The sequence below is a fragment of the Sabethes cyaneus genome, chromosome 2 (assembly GCF_943734655.1).
Source record: "Sabethes cyaneus chromosome 2, idSabCyanKW18_F2, whole genome shotgun sequence".
Lineage (NCBI taxonomy): Eukaryota > Metazoa > Arthropoda > Insecta > Diptera > Culicidae > Sabethes > Sabethes cyaneus.
Window position 1 is genome coordinate 75,249,526 of NC_071354.1, and position 25,363 is coordinate 75,274,888.

Here is a 25,363-nt window from a genome sequence, read left to right on the forward strand (position 1 = left end):
ACTGGTGCCTCAACATGCTTCACCACCTCCTATTGTATGCTAAAAATTGCTCATCGATATGGAACTATATGACAATGAACTTCGGTTTTCTTGTTTTTTTGTCTATAAAAGAAGCAAAGTCTGATACCGTTAAGGGGACATAAATGACTAAAACTTTAAAAAATTTCATTATTTTTTTATTTCAGATTTTGATTCTGCAGTATTTTCCGCTTATTTTGATATTAATTTTGTAACTATCCGACAACGGGAAATGGCCGAAAAGCGATCATACACATAAGCATTCCAGTGCGGCGTGGAACAACCACGACGGAATAAAACGTCGCTCCTGAAAAACCACGATTTTCAAACTTTATGTGCCTTTTTCTCATAAACTACTCATTCATAAACTGTATTTCATTTACAAAGCTCAAAAGTGTTTGTAAAGCTCCTACCACCAAAACAAAAACAAAGTTTGTTTCAATACGTTGTGTAGTTTCTGAGAAAAAGGTACATAAAGTTTGAAAATCGTGGTTTTTCAGGAGCGACGTTTTGTTCCGTCGAGGTTGTTCCACGCCGCACTGGAATGCTTATGTGTATGATCGCCTTTCGGCCACTTCCCGTAGTCGGATCATTTCAAAATTAATATCAAAATTAGCGGAAAAGACTGCAGAATCAAAATAATGAATTTTTCAAATATTTTAGTCGTTTAGGTCTCCTTAAGCAGTGCCCAACCAAAATGCAAAATTCACCTCTAGAATCACGAAAATAATTCAAAACTCACGCTTGTAATTGGTGAAAAATTACTTGATTTTGATTTTATAAACAGCAGAAAAAATCACTATCCTATTTCAAAGGTTTGAAAATTTCTAGTTTCTACGAATTTCAATTTTACACAAAGCACGACTAAAAATGGCGACTTGATTTGGAGAAATATCACATTTGGTCACAGTGAACGAACACGTAATGTTTAAATGGGGGAAGGTTATTTCGAATCGATTTACAAATTGTTGTGGAAGATCTCAATGGATAATCGTATGCATGATGCAACAATAAAATAATTTTTATAAAATATTATACTGAGCCTTTGAAAATGAGCCTTTACAAAAAATTTTTCAAGTTGAGTTATTTTGAGGTGCATTAAAAATGGAGGTTTCTTTGTTTCAGACCTCGTCATTTTCGGAACTAATCGAATTGGGTTTGTTAATTTTTCATACTAATTGGCTAACACCAAAGCTGGACCAAATACATCTGATTAGAGAAATCTAAAGTTAATTTCATATCAAAATGCAAAAGCTCAATTCTTAACTTTTTTAATGAGACGCATTTTCGCTTAAACGCATGACTGCCGAAACGCTGCTGTATAGAAACGAAAAACCTTGACAGTCTACAGTCTAGGAAATGTGCATCATTCGCTCGCTATGGCCCAGACAGACGTCATCAGTTCAAGCTCCACATCAAAGTATGACGAGTTCACGTTTGCTACATGCAAAATTGTGCCGAGTTGCAACTTATTCCTACAAGTAGTAGACCTCAAAGTTTCCGTTTCTAGCCTCGTAATCTTATCGCTGACTTGCTCGCTTACTATTACACCACATTCACCAACCGTACAAAAGTCATGAATCAACACTTACTTGTGTAGAAGGTCAGGATGAGAATTATTTCCGCAGACTTTGCTGTTGTGGCAGTTCTTGTGCCGCTGTCACTTCTCCGACGCTGACACTGCACTTATTATTTTAGGTAACACCGCAAAATCACCCACAAATCACTCGACGGGCGGATGTTTCCGAAATCAAATTATTACACTTTTGACGGGCACTAATTTTCTCTCCTCCAATCGGTTTTTTTCCTTCGCAAGCTCAAAGTTCTGTGCTAAATCAGAACCAAACACTATTTCTTCTTTTCCTTTTCAAAAGCACATTCAAAATCAGAGAACCGTGAAACCTCCAATTCTAGAACCGCAACCAGCGACACTGCGAATTAAATCGCGACTTTTTTTTGTCGGCCTTCTACCTACACAATTTAAACTGTTCGATACACAACACTTGTTTATTTTCCCGCGAACCACCGCAAGAAATCGATTTTCGTTTTCTGGAACATCCAAAAGCTACCACACACAGTACGGCATATGCTTTCACAGGCTGTCGATTCCTTGATGAGCTTGGTGCAGGCTGATTATACAGGCGTTCGGTTCTACCAGAACACACGTCAGTCAATCGAGGCGAATGACTTTCCGGAAATCCAAGTCACTTTTTCCTTCAACCGTACGGAACACTGCCGGGACTGAACTGGAATGAAACGGGGAATAAAAACCTGTAATGTTACTACCTTTCGTCTATTCACAACGGGCGCTAGAATCATTGCTCTGTGGTATAGTTGAATGTGTGAGATACAAAGAGAGTTCTCCCGGGAAGGCATGCGCAGAAGTTGAAAACTAACAGCCTGAGCATCAGCTTCAGCTCTCATGTCAACCAACTCCAGATGATATCCGGAAATCTTTCTATCGCAGCAATGCCATCCGTGTATACAGATATGGCAAGGAACAACTGTTTTCTGTGTGTCACGCCCGGTTTTGAAAGTTTCACACACAGAGGTGTTAGTGCAAAGTGATGTAGAACGCTGTACTTAACATTCCTGAACTTTAAGAAGAGCTTTTCAAATCAGCTGACAGGTAATCATAAACCACTTAAATAAAAGCAGCACACGCCTCCGAAGGGTCAAACTTTGTTCAGTTTAATTAAACCTTCCGTGGAAATTATAATGTAATTTGACCGAATATAGCGAATCTTCCAATGTTAAATATTCCACTTTTGACTTCACATTCTGTTCACAAACAGGTTTCGCAGTCTTTTCCTAGTATGCTGCATAATTCATAAACATATAAATGACTTACCGAAACATGAATAGAAAAATCTAATATATAAAAGTCAATATATGTTTGTTGATTTTTATGTACCGCCATAACTCCGAAATGCCTAGACGGTTCTTCATTAAACTTAGCACATATAAAAGGGGGTCCCATGAGAGGATGAGAAAAAAGACTTTGTTCCTGGTGCATTATATGAATTTTCGAATCGACAATCGATGTATAAGTTGCTGGAAGACCAAAACTAGGGTGACCAAAGACAGGATCGGGTACTCAACTAGTAGTGAATAAATAGAGATTCCATCAGAAAGTATGGACACACAGGCACTGAAAGAATGCTACGATTCGATCGCTGTTTGCGCATCTAAATGGCTGCGGTCATTTGTCTACATTAGTGTTATTATTTTTGTGCAAGCAGCGATTTTGATGTAGGATTACGTTTTAGGTGAAAGTAAAGTGCACTTGATGAAGAGTTTATTAATTGTGTCTCGTTTCTGAAAATTTAGTTGAACTCTTCTTTGGAATCATTTTCTCCACGATTTCTCACTACTACTTCGCAACGATAATGTTTGTTTTTACACGCTGCGTCATGTTGTTACTAACTAAATTTACGTAATTTTTCTTTAGGTGCAAAGAAATTGAAATTGAAATTCAGATGCGAAGAAATTGAGAAATCATTTTATTATTTTCGATCTCTTCTTTAGAAACAAAGTAACTCGCGTATTCAAATGTACGATGTTTCAGCGGATACGGAAGTAACATCAGATTGAAAATACCCGATCAGATCGAATATGGTTTCGGCCAGGAAATTTTTTCGATTAACATTAAGGTTGTGCTTATCTCTAATTATGCAAAGTGTGCCAATAACAACATTAAAGATGGTCTCAACTATAATCACCAACTGATCAAGGTTTACAGTACATATAAAACGTCAAAAAACAGTCAAAATGGCAGACTTTTGCTTTTCGATCATTCAATCAAATTCAGCTCAAATCAAAATAAAATTCAAAGAAAACATTATTCTACTGATAGGGTAACCCTTTGTTGTGTTAAAAGCTATGAATTGGCGGATTAAGGGTTATTACGATACGCTCAGACCGCATTACGTTTTTACGTTACGCGCTGGCTAGTCAGTCAGAACAAAAGTGAAACAAAACTATAAAAGTTTATCCCAAATACCTAAATCAAGACGAATTTTGGTCACAAAAACCATCATAAAAATGTATTAAAACCTTCAATAGTTTTGCCATGTTTGTTGTCTCGACTTTATAATGAAGTCAGGCATTAATTTTGACGTAGGACTACGTCTTTGTTTACTATCTGGGACTGGGTAGCACTTTGTGAAAACGAAAATCCCCATCAATTGTTGTCAACCATCGAACGAGAAGTTTTATCTGATTTTCTAACCGGGACGACGAAACGGTACAGGCGCTTGCCACTTGCAAAGCACTGCACGTGACGTTGTTCGGTCCGGCTTAGGGCATTAGCCGAGATTATCACCGTGAGCCGACCCCAAACACACGCTAAAGATCACTTTAAGTAGCAGTATTGAAGGATTGGACGGAATATTCTCCGCACTTGCTCGTTGGTTCGCTCAAAAATATACTTTTATAGCATTAAGGTATAACACTCAATAATCTATAGAACTTCTAACTAACTATCTCGATCATTATTTTGATCTATAGTTGTATACATGTTCTTTCAATCCACATTTTATTAATAATTCGTTCACATCGCTTAATATTTTCAATTCTACGTAACACTTGTCAGATACAGGAAGTTTTCAAGTCGAGGAAACAGCCACAGTTAAATTGGCGTTTATAATTACAGGATCAGAATCCCATTTGTATCACATTTTTCCGAGAACGTTCATTCTGATATCATCGTATACTTCCGATACCATCTCTTGAGCTTCTTCAGGCAACAACCAATTGGTAAAATTGTTGCACTTTTTATAATGAGACCACGAATAAGCAGCTTGCGTATAGTGGTAGACATCTGATAAAATACCATCCGTAATTTTTAACACGAGACTTTGCTGAAAAGTAACTAAAATATTTATGAGTAAATGGCCCTTTTCTGAGGTAATTTTCTATACGTTTGTTCAATTTATCTTCTTTTAACTTGACAGATTCAGCATGTCGATCTCAAAAGTTTATTTGTCAGGAAAAGTGTAATTAATCGAAAGTAGAAATAAACAAATTATTAAGTATTTTTTCATGATATTGTGATTGAATTGAGTCATGGTGGCTTTCTTGTTTCAACTGTACTGTAATACTGTAAACTGTAATATTTATCCACTAAAATTTGATTATCACCGGATCACTGTTTATGGTGTCTTAATACTAGCATTTAAGCTGCTAAACGCTACGATGTAAATAATGCAAAGACGTTATCCATTCAGCGAACTTTTTAAAATCACCCTTGTTTTAAATTTTATTCCACGCGTAACCGCCTGTTCTTCTTTTAACGTGTACACAACTAGGTCAAAACAAAACTCAAAACCTTCAAGCAAGAATAAACACAAAAAGAACAAAATGGAACTCTCGCCAATTTTCGCGACATCAGCCCAAAATACGGCCAAGATCCCCTTTCATTGAAATTAGTTCATTCTTGAAGGCCGAAACGAAAGCCTACGGCAGTACTATTGTCATTTTGACAGTAAAATTAGGAGCTATAAAAGCGTAATTAGCTCAAAGTGTAGTTTTTTGGTGTTCTGTATTCATCCATCGATACACATCTTAACCTAACAAAACTAGCTGCTGAAACATGGCTTACTCAGAGGAACAGACGATTTTATCCGACCGGTGCCGGATTATGTATGCGGGTGGCTGTGGGTTTGGCGGCTCAGATCGATAAGGAAACGGCCAACTAACGCGACAAGCCTATCTGTACAGTATACCACACACGGACAACCGTATACGCAAGAGGGAATCAAAACACACAACGGAAACGGTGCTCACCGGGCTGTGTACTAAAAACAACTGATTCGGTCGTGGGTCGGCTTGCTGCTCGCACTGCTGCTGAAGCTTGGGGCGAGCTGAAAATTGCTTTGGTAATGGTGTGGCACGGTATCGCTGTGCCCGTTGTACCATGTCGATGTCAGGCCGTTGTGAGCGCACATCGAGCAGAGCAGAGAGAGCGGCCTTTTTACGATTTTTTCGTGGCTGGCGGTTGCATCAACCCTTTGATGCTTACGGCAGACCGGCTTCAATAAATTGCTTAAGACGAAGTCTGAGTAACCAGTAGTTTCTAATCTATTGAATTATTGTTTTGAATGAAACACCACCAATGAGCGTCAACTGAGTTAAGTGCTTCCCAGAGATTATTTGATTTTTCTTTATCGACTGATAATCCTTATGACTCCTAAGACCTGCTGCAGACAAACAACCGTTTTGGGCTCGAAATGAATAAAATTTTAAGCAATACGATCAAATCGGACACCAAGCACATCTTTTACTGCTGGCTGGCTTGGATCGCAGATAAACAAAAATAGACGAAAAATAATAAAATAAAGACAACATGACAACAAATTTGTGGCAAACCAAATTAAAATAAAAATAAATCTCAAATTATTGGGAGATTTGCCCAAAATTACATGCGAGATAGAAGAAACACTGCACTGGAACAAAAACTTCATGATTTCTGTATAGCTTGATCTATTAATTTTATGAGGTCCAATGGATTCTTACCCGCTATTTTTATACATTATTTTTATCCCTCCAGTTTATCAGTTTAGTAAGTTCGGGAGAGCTATGTTCAAGCATAATCTCATAGTCTTAGCTTAGCTCATTTCGTTTAACTGAATCATTCGCCGCCTTAAATTATCAAGCTGATGCTGTGTTTGTAGATCGTACTTTCCAAATTTATCTAGGCTTTGTCCCGGCAAATGAACCACGCGTTGCAGGCACTACTCTGAGTTGGAAGACTAGGGTGGGCCGGCCACGTCGCAAGGATGCCAGACACGACTGTGCAGTAAAATTTGTTCTCTTCAAGAACCCCACCAGCACCAGGAATAGAGAGGCCCAACGCGTTAGATGACTCGATCAGGTTGAAACCGACTTGCGTGTGTCGAGACGCGCGACGAATTTGCGACGAGCTAGGCTACTCGATCGAGTACAATGGATAGGAATTCTTGATACGGCTCTCGACTGATAAAATAAGTAAGTAACAAGGTCTGGGGAAGAAGTTGGGTTCTATCATAGCTTTGTTCAATCCGCGGATCCCCCAGCTTGAGGAAAGAGGAACGTTAATAAGCGTTGCGTACAAACTTGATAAGTTTGCTTATTTTATTTGACGTTTTTTTGCGAAAAACGGCGATCAAAATAAGTAAACATTGTATAGCGGCGATAGTATTAGCATCATACTAAATTTAATAAGCATTGCTTCAATGATCCTCCCTTACCTAATTTCCCACTCTTTCACCTTTACGCCTTGTCTTCCAAAAATATAATCGACGTCTTTGTTTATTTACTTTCTTCTATTGCTCCCTCCGTAAATTAACAAAAAACTACCACTTTTACAATTAATTAAATGATCATTACAAAACGAAACACAAAATTAGTCTAATCATTTTTAAAAATATTAAGAACGTTTCAATCACGTCGTGTACTAATGATGTACAATTATTCTGACATCCTGTATTACAACCAAAAATATCAATTTTTTTAAATGCACGTGCCATTTGCACGTTTACTGTCAATTTTGTTTTAGTTTTAGTTTGTTTCAGTTTTATTTTAGTTTTTCCAATCTTTTTTTAACTCCTAATGCTACATGGTTTCATTTCAAAACTTGTGACTTTGTTTATTTTATATTCGAAATTAAATTTCATGTTTACATTCATTTCATGTTTTGATTTTGTTAATTATTTCTATTCTTGTTGCATTACTGACAATCTCCAGTTTGATTAACTTCAACTAGAATCAACTCCGCATGCAGGCGGCAACATTGAGTTGAAAAATGAAAGTGTACACGATAAGGTTTGAACATTGTATCCCATTGATATAGCCTGTTGGCTCATTTATGAGGCCAGCTGAGTTAAAAATACTTGTAATGATGACTTTCAAAACATAGGCACCAAACTACGACGACTAAAACGTATGAGTCAGTCATTCACTAACTACACTTTCTAAAACGCAAAATGCATACTTGAAATGCTACAACAATCTTTAGTCCTCAAAGGATGAAGAAGCTAATTGTGTGTATAGTAGTGTATTTTCCCTTACCAACAACTGGAGCCCTTGTTCATTCATGACCATACGTATGAGTGCAGCGTGATAAACCGGTAATATAGCCAGACGCTAGGTTAATAAAAATTTGCTGATTGTGAAGCGGATCCTAAGCCGTGACCATCAATATAAAGTGTATCGCTATAATTGTACTGAGCGAGCCAAGAAAGAGATCGAATTGAGCCATTTATGGCTGGACAGATGAAGGAAGTGCAGCACACCCGTATCGAACGAGTTCGATGGGAACGAAGAAAGTTTCCATTCACCAGAAGACTAATCGTTCTTAATTGCTGCTACCATAAAAGAGCACCTCGATGATTAGCTTGGTGTATCTAGTTAACCAGTGTCCTTCATAGAAAGAAAATTTCTTCTAATGGGCAGTTTTTTAGATTTTATTGACATTCATAATCATGATCAATGTGTTTTCAACTATGTTGTTGATTCAAACCTAAGCTAACTACTCACACTCCAGCTTGTTAACTTTTATTTTCAAAAACCTATAAAATTTTGTTTGTTACCTCATTGAAATCCTTAATGGAAATTTTTACCCTGTGTTATTTAGAAAATGTACTTTGTTTGAGTTGAATCATAATACAGCTCTAATCAACCAGGATGAAAATGAGTTTAAAACCAAGAAAGTCAAGCTACGAAAAACCAATGATTCAATTCCGGTTTGTGCTACCCTATAAAAAACTATGAGAAGTTACGCATACGAAAACTTAAAGATGATTCCTTTTTTGTATGTATTTTTGAGATTCGAATTTGGATTTTTGAATACAAATTAACATATTTTTCTTTGCGTGGATCTTTTTGGATAAGAATTACCACTTTTTTTTCTCTTATATGCTTCATATATTCAAATTAAACAAAAATCTCAGAAACTTTCGTAATAATTTGCTTGTATTGCATTGCGTGCCAAATACATTTACCTGTCCTAGCATCGACGAAAATGTAATCTAATTATCTATCCCAACCATTTAAAGTCCAGCAGGTATACGCTCACGCTTTGCACTATCGATTGTTGCCCTTTCTAGGTTATCGGGGTACTTCACACACCAGAAATTACTCGCACCGGGACGCCAATTATCTTTGAATTGCTGCGGCCAACTAAGCGTGCAGCTCTAATCATGCATGAAATTATGTGTATTTCACTGGCTCCATTAAAAAAAATCACTTCCCCACAATTGCCAAGAGGGCAGTGCAAGAAAAAAAAACGAAATAATTCATTGATCTTACTCGCACTGAATGGACATTCAATTTACCTGCCCGGTCAGAGTTAGCGCTTACTTCCTTTATCTCGGCCCGTGCCGACCGAGGCAAAAACTATGAAGTGTTCCTTCTTGAGCCACCTTAAAACCATCATACGGGTGAGCACCTGCAATTCATCACCGCAGTGACAAAAGAAAGCCAATCCAATCGGAAAGCGAAAGTTAAATGTGCTGCGAGTGCATTTTAAATTACTTGCATTTCGAAGCAACTGAAGTGAGCCGCCGAACGCGGGCCGGTCAGTGCGGGCAGCCTGAAGATAGTCTAAAGTGAGCCGTTTGGTTTGTGAACGAACAACGAAGAGAAGAAGTGGTCAGCAGTCACATCGCTAGGCTTACGTATATCCCACATTTTTAAAAAGGTCTCTGTGACACGCAATACGTGAAGTTCTAAAGCATCCGTAGTCCCAGGTCTGCTTCACTGGCGAATCTTAATAGAATCAGGTCGTTTCATGTCAAGGGACTTAAATATGGGTTTATTTAGGGGCTCTACATTGCTCTTCCTTTATGCTGGGATTTAACCTGAGAAAGCTCCTTTATAGGGTAAACCGGGTGAACCGCTCGAAGAAGAGTGAGGATGACTCTAACAAATAAATGTGTGAGAGGGGAAATTCAATGAGATCCATCAAAATGTGGCCAGTATTTGAATAACTTCCGTGAATAGAATTTTATGTCATCATCTAGGATAAAGTGTACATAAATCAATGAATTCAATAATCATGACTCAAAGAGGGAGATCAAAAGTAAGCTAGAATAAAAAACTGAGAAATTTAAATCACAAAGTTTAAATTATAGCCACGATCGCATAGTTGACGTATGACTACATTAGCCAAGTTTTTACTATAAAATTTTGAATATGAAAACATTTTCCACGACTTTGACCCATATACAGTAGAGTTTCCCAAAATAGCACTATGTCAGAAAACCCGGGGACTCACCCCTGAAATGATAGCTTACACTCTTAAATGAGTTTACCCGTAAATTGGTTGAATTTAGCTAAAACTTGGTTAAAACTACTCAAAATGCCCTTGAAGTGTACAAACTCAGATTTTGAGTAGTTTTTCAACCAAAAAATTAGTGGTAGGAACTTGAAAGTGCGTTATTTGTCACAGAGAATAATTCAATTATCGGTAGCAAGTAGCCAAATTGGTTGAATTTTTTTTATCCAAAATTTGAGTTTGTACACTTTAAGGGCATTTTGAGTAGTTTCAACCTAGCATTAGCTAAATCAGACCTATTTACGAGTAGAATCTAAGAGTGTAGGGTGTCACAACAAAACTTTTATATGGCGTCAACATTAGTTGACGCGATTTAGTTTTATTTATATAAAATAAATAAAGTGTAATAAATAAAGTCTAATAAAGTCGCACATTTGAGTTTTATGAAAAAACATGTATTTTTAGGAGTAAAGTCAAAAAGTTAAAAGTTAAAAGTTAAATATTTTTAGAAATGTTAAAGTAGGTGAAACAAAGTACTTAACTATTTTTTTCACAATCATTGAAATCTGATACATTCACAAAAAAGTTATAGTGGCATGTCTGGAGTCTGGAGGATGTGGTTACAGAAATTGATTGAATTCGGCAAAATTTTCGAAATTTCATTTAAATAAACGTCAAATCAGGGTATCGAACAATGTCTCAGAGCAACGTAACTATACTGTATAGTTAGTAAATTTTATGACGAACAACTTTGCCGAAGAAAGTATGGACGCATCTTCACGATCAGTGACGAAGTCATCGGCAAAGTGTACAGCTGGCGGAGGGAGAGGATTTCGGATGAAACTTGGAGGATAATCGACGAGTGGAGAGAGGCGAAAGCCGGCATTGAGCAAGCGTGAACCGGAGCGGCTGAGCCAGCTGCCCGTCAACGATACACCCAATTTGAGAGGACTGCTGGATGAGCTTGTAGGCGGGACAAGAGAGTCCGGACTAACTCGCTAGCCGGTTGGTAAATGGTTGAATAATGCGCTCCAGAACTACCACGAAGTTCCACAGCCTCTTATTTAGCTACTCCTATCTCTACCTCCTCGTGGTACCATCCGGGATACGTTCCTTAGTGGAAATCGGACAACCGGTGGAAACTAGGGTCGTATGCGGACAGAGAAGGGGGCACTCATGCGAAGGCTGAGTGTTAACACTCAGCCTGCTAGACAGTTCTTGTAGGAGGTATGACTACTAAGAACTAAAGCAGAGGGTCCAAAGCCGCTAAAGGAAGAGGATTTTAATAGCTGTTATCACGTAAAAACTTGAATGGATAAACCCCTAATGCAAGGTGTGACGTGACCCGTGCCGAGGGATGAATGGTGGAGGGGGTTCCATAAATTCTCTCGTCGCAACGGAGCCTGTGGAGTACCAGGGCGCCCTCCACAGTAATTTGCCCTTGCTGCATCAAGCCGGTCACTGATGCAGTGGAAGATTTCTTACCGTGCATGCTCTTTCTGCCGCAAAACAAACGAATGAGGTGGAGGGGAGAATAGGGGAGGAACAGGACTTGAACGATGCGCTAGCAGAGGTTCAGTCCTGATCCACGTCTATCCTCAACACGCCGACTCGTTGTGAGTCGACAAACGAAGATGTGGCTCCAACTTTCTACTCACGGGTCGAGATTCACTCTGCCTGATCTCTGACTGTGTGCTGGACGGTGGGCTGAAACAAAAGGAGAGCCGAACAGTTATGGCCAGTAGGATGGCTGTACAATCGCTCAAACAATCTAAATAAATATATAACGTCGAGTATCCACCCCTAGGTTAAGTTGCTGAGTCTCAATAAGAGAGATCTCAGCAAGCTTACCGGTCTTGCGACAGGACATTGTCCGAGTAAATATCATCTTCGGAATCTTCGGTTTGATATTTAACCTTGGAACACTTGCTCTGCAATCGTGGAGCACAAATAGTACGCAGACTGCAGTACCTCAAAAAGGGAAGATCTGGGTGGTGTCGCCGGTCAGGGTTCATAAACCTAGTCATCCCTGGTTGGCACATGTCTTGCTCCAGATACAAGCCTGTCACTTCCTCAATAAGTGATAGGTAAGCTTCAAGCGTATAGTAAATTAATAAAACGGGGCATACCACAATAGTTTAAAATACTAGACGCAGTGGTAAGAGTACCCAACAGAAGAGGGGAAAACTCCCTAGCTGACGAAGGAGAAATCGCCGCCGCCAATGGAGATATCCGTTTGTTGTACGATGCTTCTCGCCGCCTTAGTTGTACCAGAATAAATACATAGATGCCGCTAAAGGACAGAGATTATCAGTTACTGTCTGTCTGTACAGAACAGTCTAAGCGATTGACTAAACATTTTGAACAGTTCTTTCGGGTCTCAAATGTCAGAGACAAACAAAACAAGCCGCGCATGACGCGGATAGTTTGTTGAATTAATCGCGTCAACTTCGAGGTGCCATCACTGGATGAAATTGAAGCAGTCATCAAAAGTATTAAATCCAACAGAGCATCCAGAACTCTATTTTGGTCGTGATGCTGAAAGCTGACCCATCTTTGTCAGCCCAGATTATGCATCAGTTATTCATCAATATGTGGGAAACAGTAACTTTTCCGGTGGACTAGATGCAGAGCATATTGGTAAAAGCCTCTAAAAAGGTGACCTAACCCAAGTAACAATTCTAAAACCACTTGGTTTTATTTGATTTTTATACAGGTTTTATTGCGGTATTAATCATAACCTCTGGTTTTATTGTGGTATTGCGCAATACCAAGAGGATACGAGTCCAAACACACTTATAGCTAGCTAGAAAGCCATAATATAACTGTTAATAAAGCAAATTGATTGTGGTTGCTTATATTACCACGTTAAAACTTGTTGGCTGCACCACGTCTCTTATAAACTTGTCATAAGCAAGGTTAGTTAACTCACCTTGACCATAAGTATGACGTAGCAATACAAAAAGGCGCACCAATCCAAATTGATCTTATCGCGTTGCAAGAAATCTGTCAGTTTTATAGAGCTATTAAAACGGTAACCCTCTGACCAGACAGTTTTTTGCTGCTATTATAAAGAATACTAAAGTTCAAAACCAAAATCATTTTTTTATGCGAGGCCATATTGCCATATTCTAGTAATTTGTTTTAGCTCGCAAACAAAAATTCATCAAAGCAAAATGTTTTGCCGAAAGAAAGTTATTATCAATCGGTTTTCCTGTCACAGGAAGCAACTAAAATGATTTTGCTAAAAATTGAGATTGACTAACTGAATATATTAATTTATTTTGTTAAAACAACCAGTTTTCAAAAATTGCAAAATTTCAGTGGCGCGTTCATTTTATCCACCTATCATATCAATATACACAATAAATTTTAATGCGCACATGCTGCAAACGAGCTAAGACTGCTCAAATTTCATTACTTAGCTTTAACCAGAGCGAAAAGCGAAAAGCTTTATTAAATTATGGTGGTGGCTGTCATGCAGCGAAAGCTTAATCGGTTTTATTGCTGCTTTCAGCAGAGCGTGATTAGTTAGTCGTATGAGCTTATAACCTGATTCTTATAGAGGTTTGTGAAAACATTCTGAGGAGTGGGTCACTTGGTCAGAAAGCAGCTTTATAGCGGTCATCAGAAAGTTCTGGTGGAGCTCATAGTTTTATTAGCGTTTTTATGAAATTGGTCATGAAAACCACTATACAAACGTAATAAAACTTGGAATTGTTACTTGAGAACTGAATGCGGTAACTCGTGTGGTATCACGTTGCTTGGTATTACTCTTAAAGTACTATGAAAGGTAATCCTCAACCGGATCCAGAAGAAGATAGACGCTGCTCTCCGGTTGCAGTAAGCTGGATTCCGTACTGGTCGATCATATGTAGACCATATCATCCTTCGTCAAATCAACCTGAATGCACCAACGAGAGCACTGCGGAGGCTACCCCTACTAAATTTACCTTTTCGTCGCACCAATTACAGTGCCAATAGTGCCATCACTGGTCTGCAGAGGTCGTTCAACCGAGTTTCATCAGTGTTCGATTTTAATTTGTCTCAACAAGTATTACGTTCAAGATTTGTGTCTATGTTTCGACGTTTTTTGTATTAGTTAATAAGAGCCATTATGGCAAGCAAGCAAAGCTTAAATGATAACAATAAATGATGATTGATTGGAACTAAATTTGAACCAAATATGAACTCAAACTTCTGGTTGCTTGGGAAGTCGCCATACGAAGTTGACAATGTACAAAACCCTCATTAACTCGGAAGTTCTTTATGGACTTTATGGACGCTGCTCACGGAGGACATGCGTGCTCTTGCCGTGTGGAAAGTGCTGTAAACGATATTTGGCGGATTACAAACTGAAAGCGGAGAGTAACGGAGACGTGTGAATCACGAGCTATAGACACTGCTTGTATGTAATGTAGCGATTCTCATCGACATCTGGCGAAAGCCCGCAGGCTGGACGCGGGACCGCGCGACGAAAACGGTCCTCTTCTAGAACCTCGCCGATATCAAGAACAGAGGGACCTAATGTACAACATGGATCGACCAGGTCGAAAGCGACCTGCGACTTTAAAAACGCCCAAAAATGGAAATTGGCTACGAGTGCCTCACGATCAAGCTGAATGGAGACGATTGCTTGAAACGGCACAAGACACCTCGGCTCTATGCTGACGAAGTCGTCAAGACATGCTATTTATGAATAGTGAAAATAGTAAAGATCTTATAGCGCTACCACGAGGTACTCCTGAGCATTTTTCTAATGAACCAAATTATGATATTTCAAAGTCATTTTGCGGTTTTGTTGATAAAAAGCATTGCAGTTTGTTAAAGTTACCGAAGCTCCCACTTTATCAACAGAATATCATAACCGCCTCAGTTCAATGTTGCCCACGGGTTAGGTCAGTATAAATAGCGTCAACCTGAACTAGTTGGTCCATTGTTCGTAAGCGCAAATAGGTAAAATCGAGTAAATTTGTAGAATAACTAATCTACCGACAAACTCACCCTGTAGTTTTTCGAGTAAAAGAAAAGATGTCCAAACTGTCAGAAAACAATTGGTACTCTAGAACTTGAAGCCATTTTAGAATTCTACAAATTTGAAGATTAATTAAATATAATATAGGATGAATTCAAACCACGTGTTTTTGGACACAAAATTGGTCTTTACATTTTATGCACTTTTAATTGCATTCAGGTTTAAAATCCGAAACCCAACGACCACTTCCGCTAAATAATGTAGACAGTCGTAACCTAAAACATCATTTGCTTACAACCTCAACCTTACAAGCTTAATCATTTGAGCGACTCACTCGCGTTGACCATATAAACGGATCAGTTCAAGTCCAGCCGAGGAAAGCAATCCCAGCCTTGGTACTTTTCATTAATTCATTTTAACGAATCCCCGGTTGTAGACACTAGCAGGACGGGCTAGCGAAAGCCGCTTTATAGGCACCGAGGTCGCATAGGTCGGATTGGTTAAGAAGCCAATGAAGCAGAAGAGTAGCAATCGTGTGCCCGGCAGCACACTCCGTTGACCGCGTTGAACTGCGCTGCGAGTGAAGTTGAGTTTATCGGGGTAAGTGCCCGTTTACTGTTTATGTTTATGTTTTAAGCCTGAGAAGAATATTAAAAGCAAATTAGTTTTTGATTGTTGAATAAGTTTTATTTTAGTGGTGGGTTGTCTAACTTTTCTACGGTATGTGAAGGTACTCAAAATTTGCAGCAACTTGCTTAACATTTCAAGCAACAAGTAATGACAATGAAATAACACAGACAGTTACCCTGATTTACCCATTGCAGTTTGAGTTTGCAATGAGGAACAGCCTGACAAACAAACAATTATATGAATTATTGCTGACTGAGTGCTTCTGTTATTATTGCAACTTTGAGACGTCGATAGTGTTGATAGTTACGAAATATGAATTGAAAACAAAATCATTAAAACTAGATCTAGAAAATATAAAGTCAGTAGAAGTAGTCAGTAGAAAACCCATAAATATATTACATTTCCAAGCTATTATAATGTCTACCCTCTAGCCTCTAGCATGGAAAATTTCGCCGTGGCTGTCTACTAAAGAGATGTGAAAAACTAAGCTACTCGTTTATGTGGAGTGCAATAGGATTTTAAACAGTTTCACATCGAACTAAACCACTGCCTCGATTTTTTGTTATCCTACTTATGTCTAGACCCGGTGTTTGTTTCACACATTCATGTAATGCTCATCATCCTACATAACCTTTTTTATAACTTGTATTAGCCAAGCTATTGTTAGTTGTTGTTGCTTAAGTAACACCAATATGTATAAGCTTAAGCTATAGATAGACCATAATAACTTTCAATTATTCAACTCAATATAGAGACTGTCAAAAAAAGTATGAACACAGTCAAAAACCGCTGCCATTTCATCCATTTTGATGGCTGCGTCCTGTTGATTACTTTTATCTCTCAGCACCTGTGCGGCGTATATTTTTACCAGTATTTTGTTGAAGATGGGTGGGCTTCGAACGGAACAACGTTGAGAAATTGTGCACACATGGTATATGGTATATAGAAGACCGACTGTCGCTAAGAAAATAGAAGGTGTGTGAGAAAACCTTGCGAATTTGGGACATTTAGGAAGGATTTAGGCATCTTGTTAACCGCCCAGTTTGTTTCGAGACACGATACTGGTCTAGCAAGTCAGTCGTCATATGTTCTTATGTTCGTATCTCGGCTAGGCGGTGCTGCTAGAGTCAATAGGATAGTTACAGACACTAGCCCAGTAATTGCCCTGTACTCCAATAGCCTCCAATCGTCTTACAAAGACGTTTAAGCCCAAGGCTTTGCTTTTTTGGGCAACTGAGTACACTGAACTTTTGCACTAATCTAATTTTATCAACATATCACCTAAAAAAAGTTGACTTTTTAATTTTTATTAGAAACTTGATGCGTTCAGAGCGTGCGGGGCGCTATATCTCTGCATATTTGCGACGATAAGAGGAAATGCTTATCATCTTAGGGACTGTAGTTTTCAAGCAGCGATTGGTTAATTTCATTATGCCAGATTGTGATTGTAGTTTTAGGTATAATAACTCCAACTTTTGAGTTTTACAGCTGAGGAATTTTATTGCAATGCATAAATTGGAAAACATGTTTTCCTACATTTTGATGAGCCCAAAAGAATTTTTTCTTTTACACACAAATGGGTGATGATAAAATTTCAAATAAGAATTAAATGGCTTTAATAAAATGGGCATTGTTTTTACCATTTGTTATTTTTGAGAATTTTGGATGGACCAAACTTAGCAATATTAGGACTCAGATGAACGCTTTGTGTTCAAGAAATCCTAATAAATCAACGAAAATAAGCCAGATTTAAAATTATCTAGATAGTAAAATAATTTAATATATTTGATAACATAGTTATGTAAAAGCTTTGATAAAAACAAATTAATCGCACAGTCAATAGTATTAAGTTATAGAAGTTAAATATAGTATCAGCGTTTTCGAACCGTAATTATTCGGCTAGTTGTGGGTTGAACGAGCACTAATATATATAGTTTTCAAACGGTTATTAAAAGAGTAGTCCGATTACGATCACATCACTTATCAAGGTGAATCCCGAACCAACGAAATCTATCCTACTAACAAAACGCAACTCCTTCCTGTAATCTTTGCGGGGATGCAGAGGTTCACACGGTTCGTAAAACAACAAAGATTACGCTAACATTCATTCCCCAATCCCACTTGATCGCAAAGACGTGACCGGCGCAGTTATTGATCCTGCAGCAAATATCGAGTTACTGAATTTTTCACAGTGAGAATGATCGGTCACTCTCAACCCCATTCATTTGATTCATTATGCCATTTTACTGATACGGGTCAATCACTGAGTGCAACCATTGACATGTGCAAGCTAATCTAAGCTATTAAAAACTTGATGCGTTCATATTTGCTGGGACAGTCCTTTGAATATATGTAGCTATTTTTATATACCTTAAATGGATCAATCCCGGCGTAGTGGTTAGCATTCACGCCTCTCGCGCCGCGGAATGACCCAAAACTGGTTTAAGTGACTATAATCTAAACAAAAAAGAATAGACCTTTAAGCTATCTTTTTAAAATACAGCAACAACTAAGGACAGAAGAATATTCAATCACAAAGTTCAACATTTTTCATTTACCATGAATAATAAGCCTCAACTAAAGGTTTTGGCATGGAACTGATAAACAAGCTTCAATAGGTTCACACTAAAACCATCTATTTTGATCGTATTGTTCATATAAACCTGCTCCACACCTGTCGAACTATCCATAGTTCGATTTGCCGCTTTTGTGGTCACAAGTATGTTCATACCCATTTTGTACTTTTTCGAAAGAGAAATGGAAAGTGCAGCCACGGATTGACGCTTTTGCGGTTTCATGAGACGCTGCAAGTTACAAGATAAGTTCAACTTGCATGGCAGCGGCAAGATACAAACTATAATGGACATAAAGCAATGCGTTTCGACTGAGAATTGTCATGTTTTGCCGTGTTATTGTACCTGTAAAATAAAGCACGTACACAGTATTTCACCCCATTGAATGTTCCGCTAGTAGAGAAAGTTTTAGCTATATTACGAAGTCATAGTGGAAAGTACACTGAAAGGGTAACTTAACAATAACTAGCTTCTTTTTTGTTCGATATTTAAATTTAGCCATATGCACTATGATTTGATAGTTAATGATTCAACAGAGCTTTGTTGCAAAGTCGATTCAATAGTATTGAGAAAATATTTTCCTGTCGAACATCAGTTGGAACAAGGGCCAGGGTTAAAACATTACCAGCGTCATTTCTGTTACTGCTCGTAACTTTCTTCAGCGTGACAAATTCTGGTAAAATCCATAACAGTAAATTTTCTGCTAGCTTGGTAGTTGTCCAAGCTGCATTAAACAAAAACAAAATCTATTACAAATTTTTCTACTTTGAAAATTTGTTGCATTAGGTGAAATGAAATTGATTCTATTTCTATGTTTCAATTTCAATCAGAAAATCGAAGGAATTAGACAGTTGGGCATTTTCAGAATTGTCCTACAAAATTGGCCGAAGGGTCCCAGCATAGTTTATGGACTTATGGACGACAACAACTTTTGGAAAATTCGAGGTCTGCTATTTTCCCAAAAAATTCCAATTTTAACGGTGAAAATTTCACAAAAGCATTATTTTTCATTCGTGAAAACCAATAAACTAACGTTTATCGGTTATATGAGTGCATATAAACCCGCCAAACAAGACTTCGGCATAATTCCATTACATGTCAATAGTAGTATATTTTTTACATGCAAAGATTACTTAATATTCCATCAGAGTTACGATAGTCTCGGGTAAAAAAACGTGTTAAAATGTTTGATTTAATTAGTGATAGTGGTTTTCTCCTGCCCCTCAACAACCATCGTTTGTGCTTAATGGGTTTTCTTTTCTTAAAATTAATCAGAAATAGAAATAACCGCGCTTAAAATTGTTGTAATCTGGTATTACTAGACAAAAGTCCAATCACAGTTGAATTCATCATTGCTGACTCTGCACACGTGCGATTGCTTTTTCTTTGAGCAAGCTCAGAGAGATCGAAAGCATAATACAAAAAGCTTAAAGACTGCCTTCCACATATCTCATGCTCAAGTCTGGTAAAAAAAAACCGAAGATAGATAGTCAATTACGCAGATAAATCGCACGCCGAAGGAATATTGAGATCAGCTCAGGAAACGAACCATCCATAGGTAAACTTTTTCGTTTGTGATTCATTGTGGCCGGCACTGAACAACGTGGTCGAGGTGGTCTCGCGTGGTGGATAATAAGCAATAAATTTTAAAAATGTCATAATTAACTAGCCGGAATGCCTTTCCAATGAACTTTGGGAGCCGAATCAGGTTGAGAGGCCTATCGTATCTATCCCGCAGATTGCATACGGCATTGCAGCCGATTTAGTAAATGTGTGTAGGCAGAAGTGAAAGTATTACAAGAATTTTAAATACGACAGGGGCTAACGTGCGACGGTAGATATTGTATCCGTGGTTATGGCACACTCTATGGACAGTGCGGCATTCCCTGTTACCTCTAGTTGCATCATAGTTTTCGGCCGAACTGGCTCGCCTCTTGATGGCTTTAACTCAGCGGATGCGCAACTCATTCTTAGATATCGCAAATGGAATTTTAATGAGCCACTTTAGAGTCATGCGCTTGCTTTTTACTGCTTCGTCGATTGTAACTCGAAGGAGTAAATCAATTGAACGCAATTATTCATTATTACTACAAGCCTTATTAGTTTTGTTATTTTAATATAACTTTCTAAGGTAAGTAACTATTGCCTTTAGACAATTATTGTTGTCCCTCATTCACTCATGCTGTTCATCCATGCTAGCAGCGAGCAGTACAAATTCTCTACAATATTAACCGTTAAGAAATATTTACGAACATGTATTAATAGTGACTAGCTCGGTTACCATACCTAACGAACACGCCATGTTTTAAATGAGAAATTAGTCCATTCATAGTTTCTGAAGATATGATGTTCATCAGCATTAAAATTTTCATTGTAAATGGAAATGCAGTTAAAATTACACCGGGTAATTAGTGCCAGTTTGTTTATGATTGCTGTACTTATGATATCAGTAATAATTGTAGGAGGTATAGGTGGTTAGTTGTAAATTCTCAAAGACTTTCTGCTTAGCAAAGTAACAAAAATTGAATGAAACAAATTTTGAAATAGAGACCTGATGTAAGGATGCATTATTTTCCATTAAGAGCAGTTTCACATTAAATAGGTAATTAACAAAATTAGAACCTCTTATTTATAATTAACTAAATTAGAACACACATCTAGAGCAAGCAATAGAGAAAGCTACAAATGCTCTATGGATATCTACCGTACGGTCGCCATCTACCCTCATTTAATAACGATTCTAACTTTGTTTGTCCATAGAAAATCTAAATTGAGATCCATCGAAACACAATTTGCGTCATAAGATAGAGAAAACAATTGTGTTTACAAGAAATATTTACTTCGTTTCTAAATATTTAATAATGGTGATTTTTTTAAAAAAAGGTAATACAATCGCATGATCCCTTTCACCGCTCATTTGAAATATGATGATCCATTCACCGCCCATATGGGTACCATTTACCGCTCATATTTTCTGTTACCAAATAATAAGACCCGCGTTTTGTCCCTTGTTTTGGGTTTGGCATTTATAGCAGAATACTGTTGACTTATTTCACGTTATTTAGTAAAAGTTTCTAAATAACCAAAGCAACATTTGCACTCATTAGTCATTTGCACTCGGTCGTAATAAAGGCGCGATCAAAATGTCGTTTTTCGTTCCTCACTATAAAGATGATTTATTTTGGAAATGAACTTTTATAAATATAGTGGAAATTTATGTTTAATTCGTATTATTAAACATACAAAATTATTGTTTGTCAATAGATTTTACAATAATGAACCATTTTAAAAAGATATAAGCATTTTTTATTTGAAATGAGCGTTAAATGGAGCTGAGCGGTGATTGGCGACCTTATGGTATACTTATAAAAATGGATTTCTGTGTCTGTCGGGATGTTCCTTATAGAATCGAAAACGACTGAACCAATCGGCGTGAAAATTTGCATGTAGAGATTTTTGGGGCCAGGGAAGATTCTTATGATGGTTAGAGACTTCTCCCATACAAATAAAACACAAATTTCTGCATAACTCGAGAACTAATCAAGCAAATGGAATAAAATTTGGCATGTAGGTGTTTTTGGAGACAAGAATTATTTCTATGGTGAATTGAGACCCCTCCCCTCTTTAAAAGCGGAATTATGATTCCTCTCCTCTTTAAGAGGGGGGCGTCCATACAAATGAAATACAAATTTCATCATAACTCGAGAACTACTCGAGGGGGGGGGGGCTGCCCACTTCGGAAGAAGTTGGGAGCGACTAGTGCGGAATGTCAAAACAGCGTTAAACAGCTTGTCCGCGTTAAATACCTTGTTGGGGTGTATGGAAAGCTCCGAGGCAGCAAAGATGTATATTTTTGGATAGAACTAAATGTAAACTCAACTATCTGAACAATTTTAGGTGAAATTAATGCAAAATTGTAATTGTGTGGTACATACATATAATCGTACCGGGATGTTGAATCTAAACATACTGCCGATAATTGTAAGCGGTAGGCACCATACAATTGTTCTAGCGCTATCGAAACATCAGCATTCAGTCTAGAGTTGAACCCTTTTGAACATCTTTTTAGATAATTTCATTTCTAAATGAGAAGTCATTCGATTTCTTATCACAATGACTTAAACCGAGCTCTTGTAAAAAAATGATCAGCAATTCACAAAGGGATATTTGAAAAATTGTTAATTTTATCCCAAACAGATTAAAACAGGTCATCAAGAATGTAAATGGTCCTACAAGGTAGTAGTTGAGCGAGAAAGGACATTTGTTTCAACTAATAGTTAACTGTCCGAATACTTTTTTGGCTGCATTTTTGAGCAATTCAAACTATATGTACCCTATCTTCAAAACGGAAAGCTTTTCCCCGAATTTTTGTTGTGCATCTAAATATGCTTTAGTTAAACATTGTTTTAAAAAATATGTGTTACCACCCTTTGCAAAAATACTGTGCAAAATAACTAAAAGAAAATTTTATGCACTGCTGTCCGAATACTTTTTTGGTTGACTGTATTTTGTACAACGCCTGTGAACCGTTAATTTAATCCAGGTATATCTCGGGATTCCAGCAATAAAGAGAATTACTGTTTTCAACAAAGTTGATCCGCAGGCCAAGATCTTTCAAACGGTGGAAAAAGTTTCATAAATTTTTCGCCGAGTGGCATCAGTATTCGAGTGCATTCTGTTAGGTTTTAGCGTGCCTATAAATCGAAGTTGGCGCGAGTATCGAAAGGTTAGACGGAAAGTCAATTCTCCTTTGAAGCTTTTTCGGGTACGTTGCACAGTAGTTTGCATACTCGAAAACATTAAAACGTTAAAATGCAGCTATGAGGCCTTCAATGTAAAATCTTCGAATGAATGTTGAGTGATCGGAATTAGGAGCTGATCGGAATTACCTGCGTTTACGGGAGATAGATAAAGTCAACAAATCTATGCTTTCTTTAAAATTTCCAAGAAAATGTTGCTGGTATTGGTTGATACCTTTTAGTTCTTTTAGAACTCAGCATATATTAATGATGGAAAATTACAAATCTATGAGGCTTCATCATTCCAAGACACACAACTTCTGGGCGCAGGTGTGCTGATCTTCGGAGCGCTGATGTGGAACAGACTTCCCGTGACGACAAAGCAGCAATCAACTATAAGTGGGTTCAATAGATTGCTCCCGAATAACCAGTGGCTATATCCACTATTTAAACTATATATAGCTCTATATTTACTAACTTACTATCATTCGCGCATAGCTCATAGTTGCTAACCTAATTGCTTACTTACTGGATTTCCATTGTAATGTTTCTCTTTATAAATCCTTGACCCTGAACAAAGTTGTAAACTAAGTGGTAAACGTATCTCTAATAAATTACAATTACAATTACAAGTAAGCTAATATAATTACCTTCCAAAGGAAATTTGTCAAACTCAAACTCTATGAACTTTCGTTATTTTATTGAAGTCGTGAAGTCGTTCTACCATAAACTAAAACCAATTCTATAAGTCTTCTTAGTATTAGATATCCCCTTTTCTTTGGACACTCCAAAATTTTTGTTGGTACCCGGCTATGGCCAAAAACGAAGCAGTCAAATTTTTATAGACATAGTTTTATATAAAGGATAAAAGGTTAGTTAGAATTTCGCTTAGTAGTTTATATTTATATATATACTATATATATTATTTCAACAGGAACATGCTAATATCGGGTCGAGATATAAAACACGAATTGCATAATCGGGTACGGGGCTGGTATTAGAATAAATTTTACATAGGTATTTATGTTTACATGGCAATCTAACATTTCCAAGATCAACGAGCATTTTCAAATTTATCATATTGAAAGCTCGTAAAAGAAATGAACTCGAAACAAAATAGACTTCATTCCTTTAGAGCCAGAGCATTATCAATTTGCAGTCTGATGATTAAATAAATTTTAAAATCAGACTCAGTAAGATCCAACTAAACCAAATCTCAAACAATAACAGAACAGAAGACAGAACTGCACTTTTATCCCCTGTATGTCAGGGGGCTGATAATGACGTCACATTTTCGTTGCTCACATGAAAAAGGCGGCAAACGCAAAGCGATCTCACAAAACGAATTTAACTAACCATTTTCACAGTTACATGTATTTCGCATCAATTGCCTGCCTAACATAAGCTATGTGATGCTAAAGCCTTGGCTAAAATCAAACTAAAACTAAGAAAATTTAACAATTTACACATCCGACTCGGTTGTCAGCTTGAGCCCATCTATGAAGCTGTCAGCTTGGGCCCGCTCTATGTTGGCTACGTTTTTTTTGTACAGGTTGGTATTGGAAGTGTCATTCCCGTGCTGTATGTGCTGTATGTAGATGAACATGGTACACCAACACTAAAGGAAATCGCGAAGGCGGTTATTGGTGTTACACATTACACTTGTGTTTGTATGTTTGGTTTGTTGCTCAATACTTTTGTTCTTGATCTTGTTTGTCTATCAAGCTTATCAAGTACTAACCGAGAGGTGTTGCACATATTTTAACATTACTTACTTGACTGTTAGTTATTATAGTCTCGTAATTACCAAAAGCCACTTCCGTTGATAAGCTTATCCAGAAAATCTACAACTAAAACTAACCACACCAAACACTACTTTTCCTGTACTTCGCCGACCAGATGAGAAAAGAACATAGAACTAACAAGAACAAGCTCAATTTTTGATTCATTTACTCGTGCTCTTTTACTCATACGGCTAAACAGCAAGTTGAATAAACTTTGTTTGTTCTTGTCTCCTTTCATCCACAAGATATTATTTTCGTGTGAGAGAAAAAGAGAAATACTTTACCATCACAAAGGCTTTTTCATGACAGTTAAATACGGGATTTCGTGTGCGAGTGAACAGTAGTGTGGAGTGTGGACCGGAGTCAAGATCTCTTTTCATTATTAGAGT

At 37.6% G+C, this 25,363-nt stretch overlaps 1 protein-coding gene across 2 annotated transcripts in view; it reads right to left on the bottom strand.

Annotated features, from left to right (window-relative positions):
- Window positions 1-25,078, bottom strand: part of LOC128734767 (dnaJ homolog subfamily B member 6) — a 177,846-nt gene extending 152,768 nt beyond the window's left edge. The window contains exons 1-2 of one of the 2 annotated variants that reach the window (XM_053829109.1): window positions 24,966-25,078; window positions 1,611-2,264 (exon numbers count right to left, since the gene is read on the bottom strand). The gene's annotated coding sequence lies outside the window, so the exon portion shown is untranslated. Of the gene's footprint in view, window positions 1-1,610; window positions 2,265-5,620; window positions 5,795-24,965 lie in introns of those variants that run through there. The other variant, XM_053829110.1, reaches the window with a different exon arrangement.
- Between the last annotated feature and the right edge of the window lie 285 nt (window positions 25,079-25,363).